This window comes from Haliaeetus leucocephalus, unplaced genomic scaffold (assembly GCF_000737465.1).
Source record: "Haliaeetus leucocephalus isolate CR32 unplaced genomic scaffold, Haliaeetus_leucocephalus-4.0 Scaffold339, whole genome shotgun sequence".
In the NCBI taxonomy this organism is placed as follows: Eukaryota; Metazoa; Chordata; class Aves; order Accipitriformes; family Accipitridae; genus Haliaeetus; species Haliaeetus leucocephalus.
In genome coordinates, this window is record NW_010972775.1 from 1,439,553 (window position 1) to 1,453,543 (window position 13,991).

General features: G+C 38.6%; 1 protein-coding gene across 1 annotated transcript in view; it reads left to right on the forward strand.

Moving 5' to 3' along the window:
• NEO1 (neogenin 1) overlaps positions 1-13,991 on the forward strand; it is a 147,676-nt gene that overhangs the window by 56,902 nt on the left and 76,783 nt on the right. The window lies entirely within an intron of this gene.

A 13,991-nucleotide genomic window follows, 5' to 3' on the forward strand; every position in this document is an offset into this window, starting at 1 on the left:
TGTTTGCCTTGTCCTCCTGGCTGTGGTTCACCACGCTCAGCCTCTGTGCTGTACTTACCTCTTGTCCAGAGTGAAGCCAGGGTGATAGTCCTGTGTTGTTCCACACGTTGGTGTTGCTGACATCTGGCAAGTACAGGTTTTGTACAGACGCACAATTATTCATTCATTTACATTGTACATCATTAGTTTACAAATAGTTGGAGCTTTCATGTGTGCATTCACCTGTTGTGTGCAAAACAATTACAATTTAGGTTAGTGTAGAACGCTTACTCGCTAGTGGGTCCTAACGCTCTTAAGTCTTATGAAAGCAGCTTTTCACTGATCCTTGTATGAAGTTCAGTGTTTCATCCATGCAGAGACTATCTGGGGAGATTTTGGCACATCTCCCCTAGCTCAAACTGTATGGGTTATTGCCATATTCCACCCCTTGATCTGTTATGGATGCTGTGAATCAGAGTGCAGCGGCTGTACAGCACGCACCTCATGTCTGTCAGCCCAACGCACACTGGAAATAAAACTACGGGGACGGCTGTGCTGTTCCTACACCTGCTCTTCCATCTCTGTTGGGCTCTAGTTGTGGTTCACCCACAGGAACAGTCCTTCCAGGCACAGGGCAGTTTACAGAGTACGGTAATATAGGCAAAACCTGATACAAATTACAATCGGTAACAAATCCCAGGTTTGACCGTTGCCGTGACACCCCACAGGACAGCTAGTCTGTTTGAGGGTAGTTTTATTGCCATGGGCTTGCCAATTGCAGAGACAGCCACATTGATTTTTCAGGGAAATCTACAGAATACATGAAATTCTGTAAAACAAGCTAAAAAGCATCTACCAGTATTTATCCTTTTGACTAATATTTGCAGGGATTACATTTAATTTTCTACCATATTCATGTGCACCGCCTCACAAACACAATGCCAGGCGCTGTAGCGTGCCCACACACTGCTGCTTTGCTGTCCTAAAGGAAGCATTTGCCAGCTGTGTTGAGATCCCAGTTGCATTGCTTCAGATTTTTATATGCACAGCAACCCACCACGGTACTGGTGTGTGTCGTGTGACCAGTGATTAAGCCACACATCCCAGGGCCTCAACTGTGTATCGCAGCGAGGTGGGATGAGGCTCCTTGAGGGTGGCTTCTTTCTGTGTGGAAAACAGTACTTTCTGTTGCTGTTGTGACACCATGCAGCACACTTAACTCCAATTCTTCCACATGGGCTACCCTGAAAGCTATCTGTACACAGTCTGCTGAGTCTTGCCTGTGTTCTTCACCCATTTGTGTCATGGAGGGTGATGGGGAACTAACACCAGACAATGTGATACTGCTAAGCTCAGTTTATTAAGCGGACCAAGTGAGGGATAGGCCATGTTGGGGGAAGTATTTCATTTGCACTTTCACGAATGTCTCATCAACCGAGACATACCCCAAATACCAGTCTAGTGAGTCGGTACAGTTGAGCCTGGGAAAGTGTTCCATAGGAGCAGAGTGCTCAAGGAGGAACCCTGAGCTGCTGGTGAAGAACCCAAGACAGACTGGTCAGAGGGAGAGTTGAGTTTCCCCTGAGCTCTACTGCACTCACTCACCAGGGTGGTATTTGGGTGGTTTGGGGTTGGTAATATGCATGTGCGTGAGCATAGCAGATTCCCGGCCATGACCTCTCTCTTGCTTGGTCTGCTTAATAAATTGCGTTTAGCAGCTTCATGTTGCTGAGTGTTCATTCCTCCCCCCATGACCTCGTCAACTTCTGTCCAAGTGCCAGAAGTTCACACAGATCAGAGGAGGTGTAATGCCTTGTTTTCATGAAGGTGGTGATACGGTGGGTATGTTTGAAATTTTTAACACAGAATCTCCTTTAAATTGAGATTCCAGACTTAAATTTGCAAACCACAGTATTAGGGCTGTACAACTGATGCCTCTCCAGGGTTTTAACATTGATCATCAGCATTTAATTTTATAAAAGGGGGGATCTACATAATGTCGAGGAAGCTTACTAAAAACAAAATGAAAAGGCACAGCCAAAAAGGTTAAATACTTAGCAAGTGGTGTGGTGCTTGTTTAAGGAACTATATGATGTTCACAGTGAATGGCAAACACCTGTCAAAGTTACACTGGAAAGACAAAAAACCCCCGCCTCCAAGACCCCATCAGAAATCTCATAGCAGCAAGGTAAAGCAAATTATTTTTCTCATGTTTATATGCAAGTAAAATAATACAGTGCTTTCAATCATTTGCTAATAACATTAAAAAAAATCTTCTAATAGTTTTTTTCCAAGCCTGTCAGAGACAGGAAGCCTGCCAGAGAAAGCTTAGGGTCAGCAGATGATTGAATGTAAAGAGAAAGGGGTGAGAAGATGGCCTGAAGCAGAAAAGTGAATTCTTGATATCCATGTTCTCTGCAAAATGGAAGCTTTTTTGTTGTTGCTAATTATTGTTGTTAATTATATTTTATTCTTTAAAATAAAAAAGGGGGGGGGAGGGGGCATGCTACCTGAAATTGTAGAGCTAGTAAAATGTATTTCAGAACAAATCCATAAAGTGAACAGTAAGTAATCATCAGGACCAGATGGTATTCACTCAAAATTTCTCAACAAGTTTAAGTGTGAAATCCTGAGTTACCAAGTGTGGTGTGTAACCTATCACTTAAATTGGCTAATCAGACTTAAAAAAAAAAAAAAAACCAAAACCAAAAAAAACGACCCACAAACAGGCCAGTGTGACATGAGGGGTTTTTTTTAAGAGTCTTTTGGGGGAGATCTGGGAAACTGTGGATGAGTTTATCTGATGTCTGGACCAGTTAAATTGATGAAAATTATAATAAAATATATTGTTGTTAGACATTTGGGAAATATCATGCATTGAATCCATTTCTGTATATTTTGTGGGGAAAAAGCCATGTTTTACTATTGAGAACCTTCTGAAGGATGTTGAGGGCTCTTCCATTCCCAGAACACTTCTAACAGTCTCACTGAGAGCCTGAAATGATGGCACTGTGGAGTCTGAGGGAATGACCTCCTGTAGATAAAAGAGAATAAATAAATAGTTTAACAGATAGAAAATTAGAGTGGGACTAAGAAGTTAGTTTTATCAGTGGAGCCAGGTGTGCACTGTTCACCATTTTTGTAAGTAATCTGGAAAAGGGGATTGTAAGGTGACAAACTTTGTTGTTGCTTCTAAGTTGATTGGGGTTGTGAGAATGAATGCTGACTGTGAAGAGCCTTAGAAGCACCTTGTTGTGTAAGAAACAATCAAGCAATTAAATGTGGGGTGAAGTTCAATGTACTTTAAAGTGGTATATACAGTTAAACATAGTTCTGTAAATTTAGGTAGCGGTGGTCTCTGAACTGCCAGGTTTTGCATAGGCATAAAATACGGAGGCTGTAATATGTAGGTCTTTTGAAAATGCAAGATCTTAAAAAACAAATTAAATGGTAGCAATTGTTAGGAGAGGAATAAGCACCTAAACAGAAAAATTGTTATGGCACTGTCTAAATCTGATGGTCCTATATATCAAATGCTGTGAGCAGTTCTTGTTCCCTCCCCTCTTAAATGTAGCAAAGCTCTTACACTTAGTAAAGCCAAAGAAGGTGTAGAGTGTAACAACGATGATCAAAGACACACGGAGTGTTGAAAACTGTTCTTTTCTGTAAAATCATGAGTGCTGTGGGGAAAGCAAATAAGAAATGAATGCTTGTTTCTTTTTCATTTGCAAGAACCAAGAGATATCACATGGTTGATTGATTCAAAGACGTGAAAAAAAAAAAGGTGAATTTTCTCAGGGAGTGTCACATGGAACTTATTGCTGTGAATATTAGGGCTGCTGAAGGCTTACCTGGATCCAGAAAGCAGTGAGAACAGGTTTTTAAAAGGCAAAATCTAACCAAAACTAGTAAACACAAAGGTATCTCCTTTTTCTCAGGAAGTCCCTTGTCCAGGGATTGCTCGATTCTGGGAGAATATATGGAGATGTATTGCTTTTATGCTTTTCTTCTATTCTTCTATTCTGTCCTTGATAGCTGCAGTTGGCTGCTGTGTGGCACTGTGCAGCCTTCAGTGTTTTTATGTTCCTGGATGTGTCCTGCTGATAAGCAACCTTTGTTTGCCAGTTATCAAGGTATGGTTACTGTGAAAGCAGTGCAAAGCAGATGCTGCATCTTCAGCACACGCTGGTTAGATAAGGTAGGTTCTCTAAACACTTCAGACTATTGCTGAATAGATTGGCTGACAATAATGGATGTTATTTACGCTTACCTTTGTATAGATCGGATTAAGGGAAGTGTGGATGATGTTGCAGTCTTGCCAAAGGTTTCATGCCAGCGTGCAATTAGTGTACTGAATTGGGCTGCAACTGCCAAGACACCTCACAAGTGAAAAACATAAAGCAAAATAGTGCTAGTGTATAGGATGCTCAGAGAACTCACTGTATGTTTCTGCACCTGGAAAACTTCCCAGACAATTCCATTTGTGGGTATGTGTACATGACCTCTGATTGTCTGCAGTCCAAATCCATGTGCCAAGCTAATAGCTCACAGCTTTTAATGAGAGTTTTTGCTGAATGTGTAGTCTCCTGCATATTTAGAAGTTCATAACGATTGCTTTAAAAGACAGGGTTTTGATTTTACTAAAGCTCATACTGAAAAGAAGAACCCATTTTCATATCAAAGTAGAAGAGTGAGCAATTAATTTTTTAGAGTATTATCTTTTTTAGAACAGGGCAAGAATCTAGATGTTACTCCTATGTAGGAGTTCTTCCTGTGCAAGAATGAAATGTGTTTATATATATATATATACACACACACACACGATTTTTCTTTCTATTGCAGTATTTATGTATTAAGCTTTCTTACCTGTTTGAGGTGTCTGATTGCATGACTGCTTAATCCTGCCTTTGCTCACATAACTGAATCCAGGACTTCCATTTTTCTTTTGGAGCCAATTTTCTGAGTCATTGATCATTTTCATTGCTTGCTTGTAAATCAGAGTTCATGTTTTCCTTGAAACGGGGTGCTTGAATAACACGGTCAGCTGAGGCATTAGTGCATGTTGGATGGAAGAGAGTCTCAGGAGCTGCTGTTATACCTCCATTTAGGATTGCTTCTTTTCATACCAGTATGATACTGGGAGTCATGTTTAGCTCACGGTCATATTTCTGATCTCTGATAAAAGTCCTAGTTTCTCAGGCCTTTTTCTGCAAAGTTTATTGCTATTACTTCCTACTCTGTAAACGTACAGTTTATTTATTATTTCTCCCTGAAAAACAAATGCACTTTTATTGAATTACATCCTGACATTTTTATTCTACCTTTCTGATTGATCAATATGATTTTACATTACTATTGTTCTGTACTATTTATCTGTCTGGTTTCTTGGTAGTTGTAATATCACTGAATGTTGGGGAGTTTTTTAGTTCCTGCTTCAGAAATGTTTATTTTGGGGTTGGCCTCTGAAGAATAGTTCATACTTTAGCAATTTCTGAATTAAAGCTTTTCACTGTAAAAGCAAAACATTTGTTTTCAAATTAATTCAAATGCAGTCTGGTCATCCCCTGCCCTTCTCTCACTACTGAAATCATATCTCCACGTAGTAGTTGTTTCAGCATTTGTGGAGGAAGCTGTAAAGCACCAGACAGTCTACATGAGCAGAAACATAGAAGAACATTAAGTGCTCAGTTGGGCCCTTTCAGCTGATGAGCTGAGGCTAACGTAGTCTACCAGAGATCCCATTAGCGGAACATAAAAACAGTCCCTCTTTCTCTGCTTCATCTGCTAAAGAAGTGGGGAAGAATTCATACTGGTCAGGATGCCATAGACAAAGAACCATTTATCTGTAGGTATGTTAGCTTTAATTTTCTAAAATATTAAAAAAAGTCAATTATTTACTTGTTAAAAACAGACACATGCAGTCATTATCTTACTAGGTAAGAAAATAATACAGTGTCACTACCACAAACTTTCACCTGCAGTTTCTGTTCATAAACTGGAACTTTGGGTTTTGTGCAATAAAAAATGCTGTGCATGTAGTAGTTTACATTTTTATAACCTTTTTTGTGTCTTGGTGCACCAATATTTATTTATTAGTTTATATTCATTTGACAGTTTTCTATTCTGTGGATATTTCTCTAAAAAGATTCCTTTTTGTCAGCTTTTGTTTGCTATGCAAATTTCCCAGCTGCATATTAAGTGTGTTTTAAGGACATGACAGCCCTGCTCAGAGGTTGGGAAGACTTTTGACTTGCCTGCAACAGTTTTGGGTTTTAAATCTATTGTTTCAGAGTACTTATCCATACACCTTTGCCATTTTTAAGGAAGAACATTATAATTCCCCATTTCTGTTTAAAGTGTAATTCCCCCTTTTTTTTTTCAGGATACACTTGACAAAACCCAGCTAATTTGTACAACTAGAGTGCAGAATTAAAAGATAATCAAAACTTCTGCTGTCAAACATCAATCTATGCATTTTATCTGTGTTTTGGTGGGAATGCCAGGAGGTGAAGGATGTCATGTCATTTTGGAGTGGAATCAAAATTCTGGAAAAACATGTATCTAGAAGGCCAATAGGCTTGCTAACTAGTTTGTAATTACGCTTTGATACCATGAAGCAGAAAATATTTTTGTAGACTTAGGTGAATATAAGATGTAGCTGGGATGTTTGACAACTATTGCTCTCACCTTAATGGTTTAATGTTCTAATTTATCTTGAATTTGTTTAATTTCATTGTTTGCCTTGTGATACTTAAACACTTTGCCTTTGTTTTTAACACAGTGTGCTCCGTGGGTGCTCCCAAGCACTATCATAATACAAATAATTTAAAACATTTTCATCGGTCTGCCCTATGTGTCGTGCTACCTGGCTGACAGAAAGTAGTTGGTTTCAGCTAACTGGCCAAGGAAATTGCTATTTAAATAAACTGCACTCTCTATGTAATGCAGTCTTCTCTGGGGCTAGCCCTGAAAAGTGAACTTATCCCAGGCAATGAAATTATGTCCTGTGGTCTGATGTGGGATTGGAAATATCCACTAAAACATCCTCCAGTTTGGCAAATTTACAAAAAAATTCAAAGATTTTTAAATCCTGTCAGACATCTTATTAAAATAGAATGGTTTGTCGCTTGACAAGTAGATTTGGAGAAGGTCTTATGTACTACAGTGATACCACTGCATGTGTTAATACTGACTCAAGGTGTGACTGAATGGATTAACAGGGTGGTCATGGTATCACAGAGTTCCATCCTTCTTAGAAACAAACTTGCAGTTCTTAAAATTAAGTTTAACTTTATTAGGATTCTGATAGGATGTGTAGCATATCCTAATAGAATATGTTGTCCCTGGAGGAGGAAATAAAATTCCTCTGGGCTTACCATTGTAGGCTGATAGGAAATGGGTCTTATAGTTAAATGTCCAGTTTAAATACTATTGGTAATCCTGATTGTTAACTGAAATACAAGATAGGGATTCTACCCACAGCATCCATCAGAAATGTAGTTATAAAATGGAAGTCATTTGACCAAGAATGCTTAAGTCATGATTAATCGGAGATACACTATGAAAATTTATCAGGTCTACTTAGGTTTTGTATCTGCTATTTGGAGTATGTGGAAACTTTTGGAATTAGAAAATACTTTTGTATTTGAATGGTAAGCATTGATTGCTAAAGAAATATTTGTAATAGACAAAAGTATAGAAGGAAGGGGATGCAGAGATGATGACAAGAGCTATGATTTGATTGTGTGACTTTGGAAAACACATTCTTAATTTTGGCGGATTGAGGGCATTTGCAGGTAGCTGAGGAAGCAGAAATGGCTACTTCAGTCTTGTCCTTGCCAATTTCTGTCTGGAAATTAAGTTGCTGCATTTCAGTCCCTTGGCTGCCTTAGACTGTTGAAGTCATAATGCTGCCTCAGTGTGCAAAGGGAATAGTCCTACGGCGGGGTTGATGCATATTCTTTGTTCATGCTATAGAAGACAGCAGGTGACAAAACATATGCATCATACTTAATCGGGAAACTTAATCCTGGTGTGAGGCGTCTTGCCAGTTTGTGACACTGTGAAGCTGAGTGAGATCTTGGGTTTTTGCTTCAAGTTGCCTGTTGCTAGGACAGCCATCACAGGTGGATGAAGTTCTCCTGACTTAGAGATGGTGCTTTTTACCACTCCAGACTTACCAGAGACCTGTTTAGACTGGTCAAAAGCTCCTGTGGTTAGTGGTGCTAATGAGTTTTAACTTGCAGGTAGGGAGGACCATGAAGTGGGTGTTGCGCCTGTGTTGTGAGCCAGGATGTTATACATACAGGGTGCTTATATAGTCACATAGCTCTTGAGGGACTTGGCGTTAACAGCGGAGTCATGTCTGCAGGAGTTTGGTGACTTGATGGGAGCAAGGAGAGTAATTCATCTGCATGGAACAAGGAAGGTGATAGAGAACGTGGGGAGACAGCAAAACAGTGTAAAAGAGATGATCTGTACCTTTTACAGTTGATCATGTGTATGTTGTTTTTGTCCGATGCTATGCATGAACCAACAGCCTGTTTATTAATGCTTTTTAAAATGAGAGTAAGTCTTTTGGAAGTATAGTTAGCAATCTGTGTTTCTGGGCTGTCAAAATGAGACTATTCTTAAGCGCTTCATGTATGACAGACTGTTTTAAATGTATTAGGAAGTGAGATAATGGTGCAGCTGCAGCTGCCTGTCCTTTGAGGAGCACTAGACATGTAAAGCCTAGTCCTCTTTTGGATACTTTTTACAAAAAGATTTCAGACTTATATATTTTTTTCTCGTTATGGTGGTCTAAACGGCCAGCCTGCCTGCTTGCGGTCACTTCTCTGCCTCTGCAGGGTTTTCTTTGTTGCTTGAGTCTGATTATCAGGAATCGCTGCTTTGCCACCATTAGGGTTTTCTTCCTCCTTCTGGGCAACAGCGTGGAGGGGATTTGACTTTCAGGAAAGGTTAACGCACATAAAAATGAGATCTTCTCTAGAATAGCAGCATTTTGATTTGGTTATTGTAGGAGAAGGTTCATTGTGCTTGTAACTAAGAAAGTTGAAAGTTCCGATTAGTTAATTATGCAGAACTTGAATTTTTCCATTTCTTGTGTAGTTATAGCTCAGCTTGATGTTTCGGGTTTGAAACAGGATTGCGAAACCAGAAACCTTTGTTCTCACGTCAGTGATTGTAAGACTGAAAGGAAAGCTCTTCAAGAGATGCAGAGGAGGACTGAATGTAATTAATTTCTCTCTTATTTGAAGCGGTACAGATGGCTGAAGTGAAAACAGATTCTTTTGACTATGCCCCTGAAGGCCACAAAATTTCTCTCTTAATGAGAGAGAACAGGCAAGAGCTACTGACCACCGAAAAGACATTCAAAGAAAGAGTTGTTCTGTAAAGTTCAGAATAAATGATGTTACTTTAATACTCTCCACATAGCTGTTCAAAGGTTTCTAATCCTTGAGCATTTAAAAAACAACGCACAGACAATGTGGATCCTAAGCCAATGTTTTACTTTGTGAATTCACCACATTGGATTGTGCTAGTGCACAAGGATGAAGCAGATCAGAGCTTCAGTCCTGTACAGCAGTGTGTTGCCTTTAGCCACTCCTGTACCTGAAGAGACGGAGGAGTAGAGACTTGGGACAATTTGTTTCCATTTCCTTCTGATCACCTGTACTCGTGGAATGGGATCCATGCCCAGCATCCATTCCCATTTCCACTTCAACTTGGGTGCAGTTCCTCTTGCATATGTGTAGTTCCTCAGCTCTTCCCATCATTTTACAGCTGTTGGCTGAAAAAAGCATATTATTTTTCAAATATTTCACCTTTACTGGGATTTAGCTTAGAAGTTTGAATCAACTGCTGACACAGATTGTTTTGTTGTTGTTGTTTCTTTTTTTTATCACTGTTGTGATCAAAATATTTTGTCTTCTAAATCTACAAAAGGGCGGAAGATACTCTTGGCTAGGGATTCTCTAAGGGTCCCACAGTGCATGTGAAATTCTGTGCAAGCATCTTGCAATTTAAATAGTTGTTATTTGCTTGCTAACATTAAGAGGGATAGAAGTGGGCTGAGCTGCCAAGTTGTCTTTGAAGTTTAATTGTCTGTTTGGTAACAGAACACATAATCTTCCATTACAAATCTTATTTTGTATGGTAATTGGCACATTTGCTCTCTGGTTATCAATTTAACTTCTCTACCACAAACATCTGTACTTGCATTGTGTTAATCTGTGTGAATGCCAAACATTCACATAGTTAAACTATAAAAGTGTGTTTTAAAAGCATTTTTTTAATTCATTAACTGGAAAAGTAACTGATAATAAAGCAAGCACTTCTCATATTATTGTCCCTTTGTAAGCAGCTTGGCATTTGCTCCATACGGCAGAAAAGCAAAGTCACTTTGAAAAAAGAATGTGTTTCACATTCTTAATCTCCTAAACCACAAATATTTGAGAGCAGGTAATAGGATATCTAGTTCAACTTTCATTTTTGTGGCAAAAAAATATTGAATCTTATGATTCAATATTAATGCCTGCTTGTGGATGATGCCCCAAGTTAAAGCAATATCAGTTGCTAAAGATATCGTCTACTTGCCAAATGTCTTCATTACAAGTTAAACATTGGTGGAGAAAACAGAAATAATGCCAGAATTTCACTTTGCACTAATTTTGTTTCAGATGTGATGGTCCATCAGTTCCCTTACAGTGCTCCTCCTTCCTTGTCACCCTCTACCTACTCACCTCTGAACCTTTCAGATTAGCGATAGCCATTCCCAAACTATTACTGTTATTTCTTCTGTGGTTCAATTTTGGGTTTGCTTTTAAAAAGCTACCTATTTTCTACTGGTTATTATGGAAGTCTCTTACCTGGTAGGTGGATGTTGAGGGAAGTCTAAACTGCTGGCAACATACTCAAAGAGGAAAATATGCGGAATACCACTAGAGACATCTGTCTCGAAGAATTCAGGGTAGGATCCTCCTATCATACAGTCTGTGCTGGGCAGACGACATGTGTATACTGAGGAGTAGGGACTTGCCCTTCTGATGCTTCTCTTATTGAGGGAAGGTCTGCTGTGTCTCCTGTGTGATGTTTATGCTCATCATTTCCAAAATAAAAGGATGTCTAAATATGGTTTTGAAAGAGGTAACCATTAAAAACATAGAAGTAAATGGAAAACTGGATAAAAATGTGGTTTAATTAAAGATAAATTGTATCCTAATACTTCTTTTGATAAAGTAACTAACTTTGGCAGAGGCAGTCTTGAACCCAGAGCAGCTATTTTTTGTGTTGAGCCACTTGTGATTTTATTGAACTTCTCTTATTCTATCCCGTTTCTCATGCTTGAGTTTTACAGTGTAGCTACTCAGTACAGCAATTTGCATGTATTCTGAGGTCATCAGATGAATTTTTTTACACAAGTTTTGTGCTTTTGACAGTGAATGCTCTTGGCTTATGTTTATTCAGATTCCTGTGACAAGTTTAATACCTGGTGAAGGAGTTAAATGTTAGCCTGTAACGAATGTTATGAAAATAGGAGCATTGTACATTCACAGAAAACTAACTTTTCATGTTTCCAAGTTTTATGGTCCCTTTTTTTCAACCATGTTAGCATTTTGAGAATTGATATGTGTGTGTGTGTGTCTGTATACATACAGAGAAAGAGATTGAAAGGAAATGAGAACATAAACTATTGATCAAGCAGACTGCAACAAAATTACTCATTAGTTAAAAATGGCAAACGATGAGAGAGCAATGATCTATCACAGGCTGACATCAGTATGATGCATCTAGGAGAGGGCAAATACAGTAGTAGAATGAATTGGGCAAGATATTTGCTGTAGTGATAACACTGTATTTATGCCATTTTTCAAGTCACTGGTGAGACACATCTGAAATTGCATGCAAATAATTGAAACTCCATGGGCTACAAAGATTAATTCAAGCTAGAGCAAATACAGAGGGTCTGCGAGGAGGGTGCTGGTGACTTGTCGTACCAGAACTAAGCAAATGTGACTTGTTGAGGCTGCCAAAATAAAGGCTGGGATGTGGGAAGGGAGTGGAGAAATAGTGCAGCTCACAATAAATAAAAAGGCTGAGGATAAATGCCAGGGAGGAATAAAAATTTAAAATAAAAGGCACTGTTTTCATAAAGAATAAATAATCGCAATTTGGCTACAAATAAAATCAGAAGACAGTTTACAACTGTCAGAGTTATATATGGTTATAACAGCCATCTGACACAGATAGTAAGTACAAAAATATCTAAATCATTTTAAGGTGGAGTTTATGGCGTGTGTGGTAAATTTATGGAAAGTGTATACAAAATGGATGTCTGAAGTCATCGGCAACTGGACTCAGCCCCATCCAGATTTTTGCTCCTATGTGAGAGAGTTCGAGTGGTGAATATATATGTACATCTTTATGTAGTTTCTGGTATAGGTTTATGTGCTTATCCGAGAGTTAAGCCATTTTCTTACTCTATAAAGAAGTATTTCCACATGTTCAAGTTCCTAATTTATAATCTGAAACTTGAGGGTTTTTTGGAGAGCTGCTTGTCTCCACCTTTTAAAAAATATTAAATCCACCTACAAACCTTTATAATCCTTTCACAGGAAGAAGTAAAAAATGATCTAGTATTCCTTATTGCCTAGCATGAAATAAACCCCATTGATAGGTGAAGCATGTAAAATGTTTGCCTAAACTCTGTAGCCCTTCCATATTGACTTTCTTTGATAAATATTAAAGGGCAGAAAGCCACTTTTGACTTTCCTGGAACTTGAACAATCAGACCTGACAACATAAGTAAGCAAATCACCCATGTGTCTGTGAGCATAGTAAAAACAAATAAATAAGTGAATGTTCTTCATAATAGATGATATTCAAATTGTACGTGCCTGCAAACAGCTGCTCTTTCTGCCGCTGAGCTAAAGTGGGGAGTCCTTATATGCTGCTGGATGCTTCTTAGTGGCACATTTGTTCACAGAAGAATTTTAACGTGTCTGTGTGTTGGACACTTTGGGGCTTGTTAGCAAAAAATTCTGTATCTCTGAATTTTTATGGATTTTAAATAAATTTAATTAATCTTACTCTGAGTACATAAGGACATTTAAAAAGGTAGCCAAGACCCAGAGGTAACAACTTTGGTACACGTCTTAAATGAAGAACCTTTCTGTTTTACTGTGTTAGGCAATACATGCCTTTGGTCATATCTATCTGTAATACATTATCAGTATGATACAAAGGTATGTGTGTAGTGCTGTACATAGTGTTTCTTGGGCTTATACAAACCAGAGAAGAAAATATTTGGATAAATACAGCACTGTCCATTTGATAGGCTGAGTTTCTTCACAGAAGTACAAGGCAAGGGTACTCTAGGAAAGTTTCATCTTAGTTTTGTGCCCATTCATTTTAAAAAGTCTTTTTTGGTATCATTTTAGCTTTTGGTTACCTACTGACTTCAAATATTGAGTACAAAGAACTCTCTGAAAAAATTCTTTTGTATCAACTGCAAAGTTTTGTCTGAATAAATAAATTGTTGCGAATCATGATATACTCTTGTATAACACAGCTTGACTGCACTACCTCTGTTCTGTGTTTTATGGAGCTGCAGGTGGACTTACTGGGCATCAAAGTATAGGTTATTGAAAAAGTTCCAGACAGCCATTTTCATCTTAGCCTGACTTTTTAATTTCAAATCTTAACTCACTATCTTTCTGTTTTATAAAATAATAAACTTTGCTGCAGGAAGGGGTGAAGGCTTTTGTAAAACCTTTCATTGTCTTGCTGCAGAGCTTATCCCACAAGAATCTTTATTTGTGAAAGGGACGTAAAACTGTTGCACCACTAAGCACTAAATGATTTGCTTAGTTGGTGAAGGAAGAGTGTGAGTAACATCTGAAATCCACTGCCTGCCGTGGTCTCTTGAGCATGCAGCAACATGCCTACGGCAGATAAGAGACTGCAGTGTATTTTTCAACCATGGAAATACGTTTTTCCAAATGGCATCT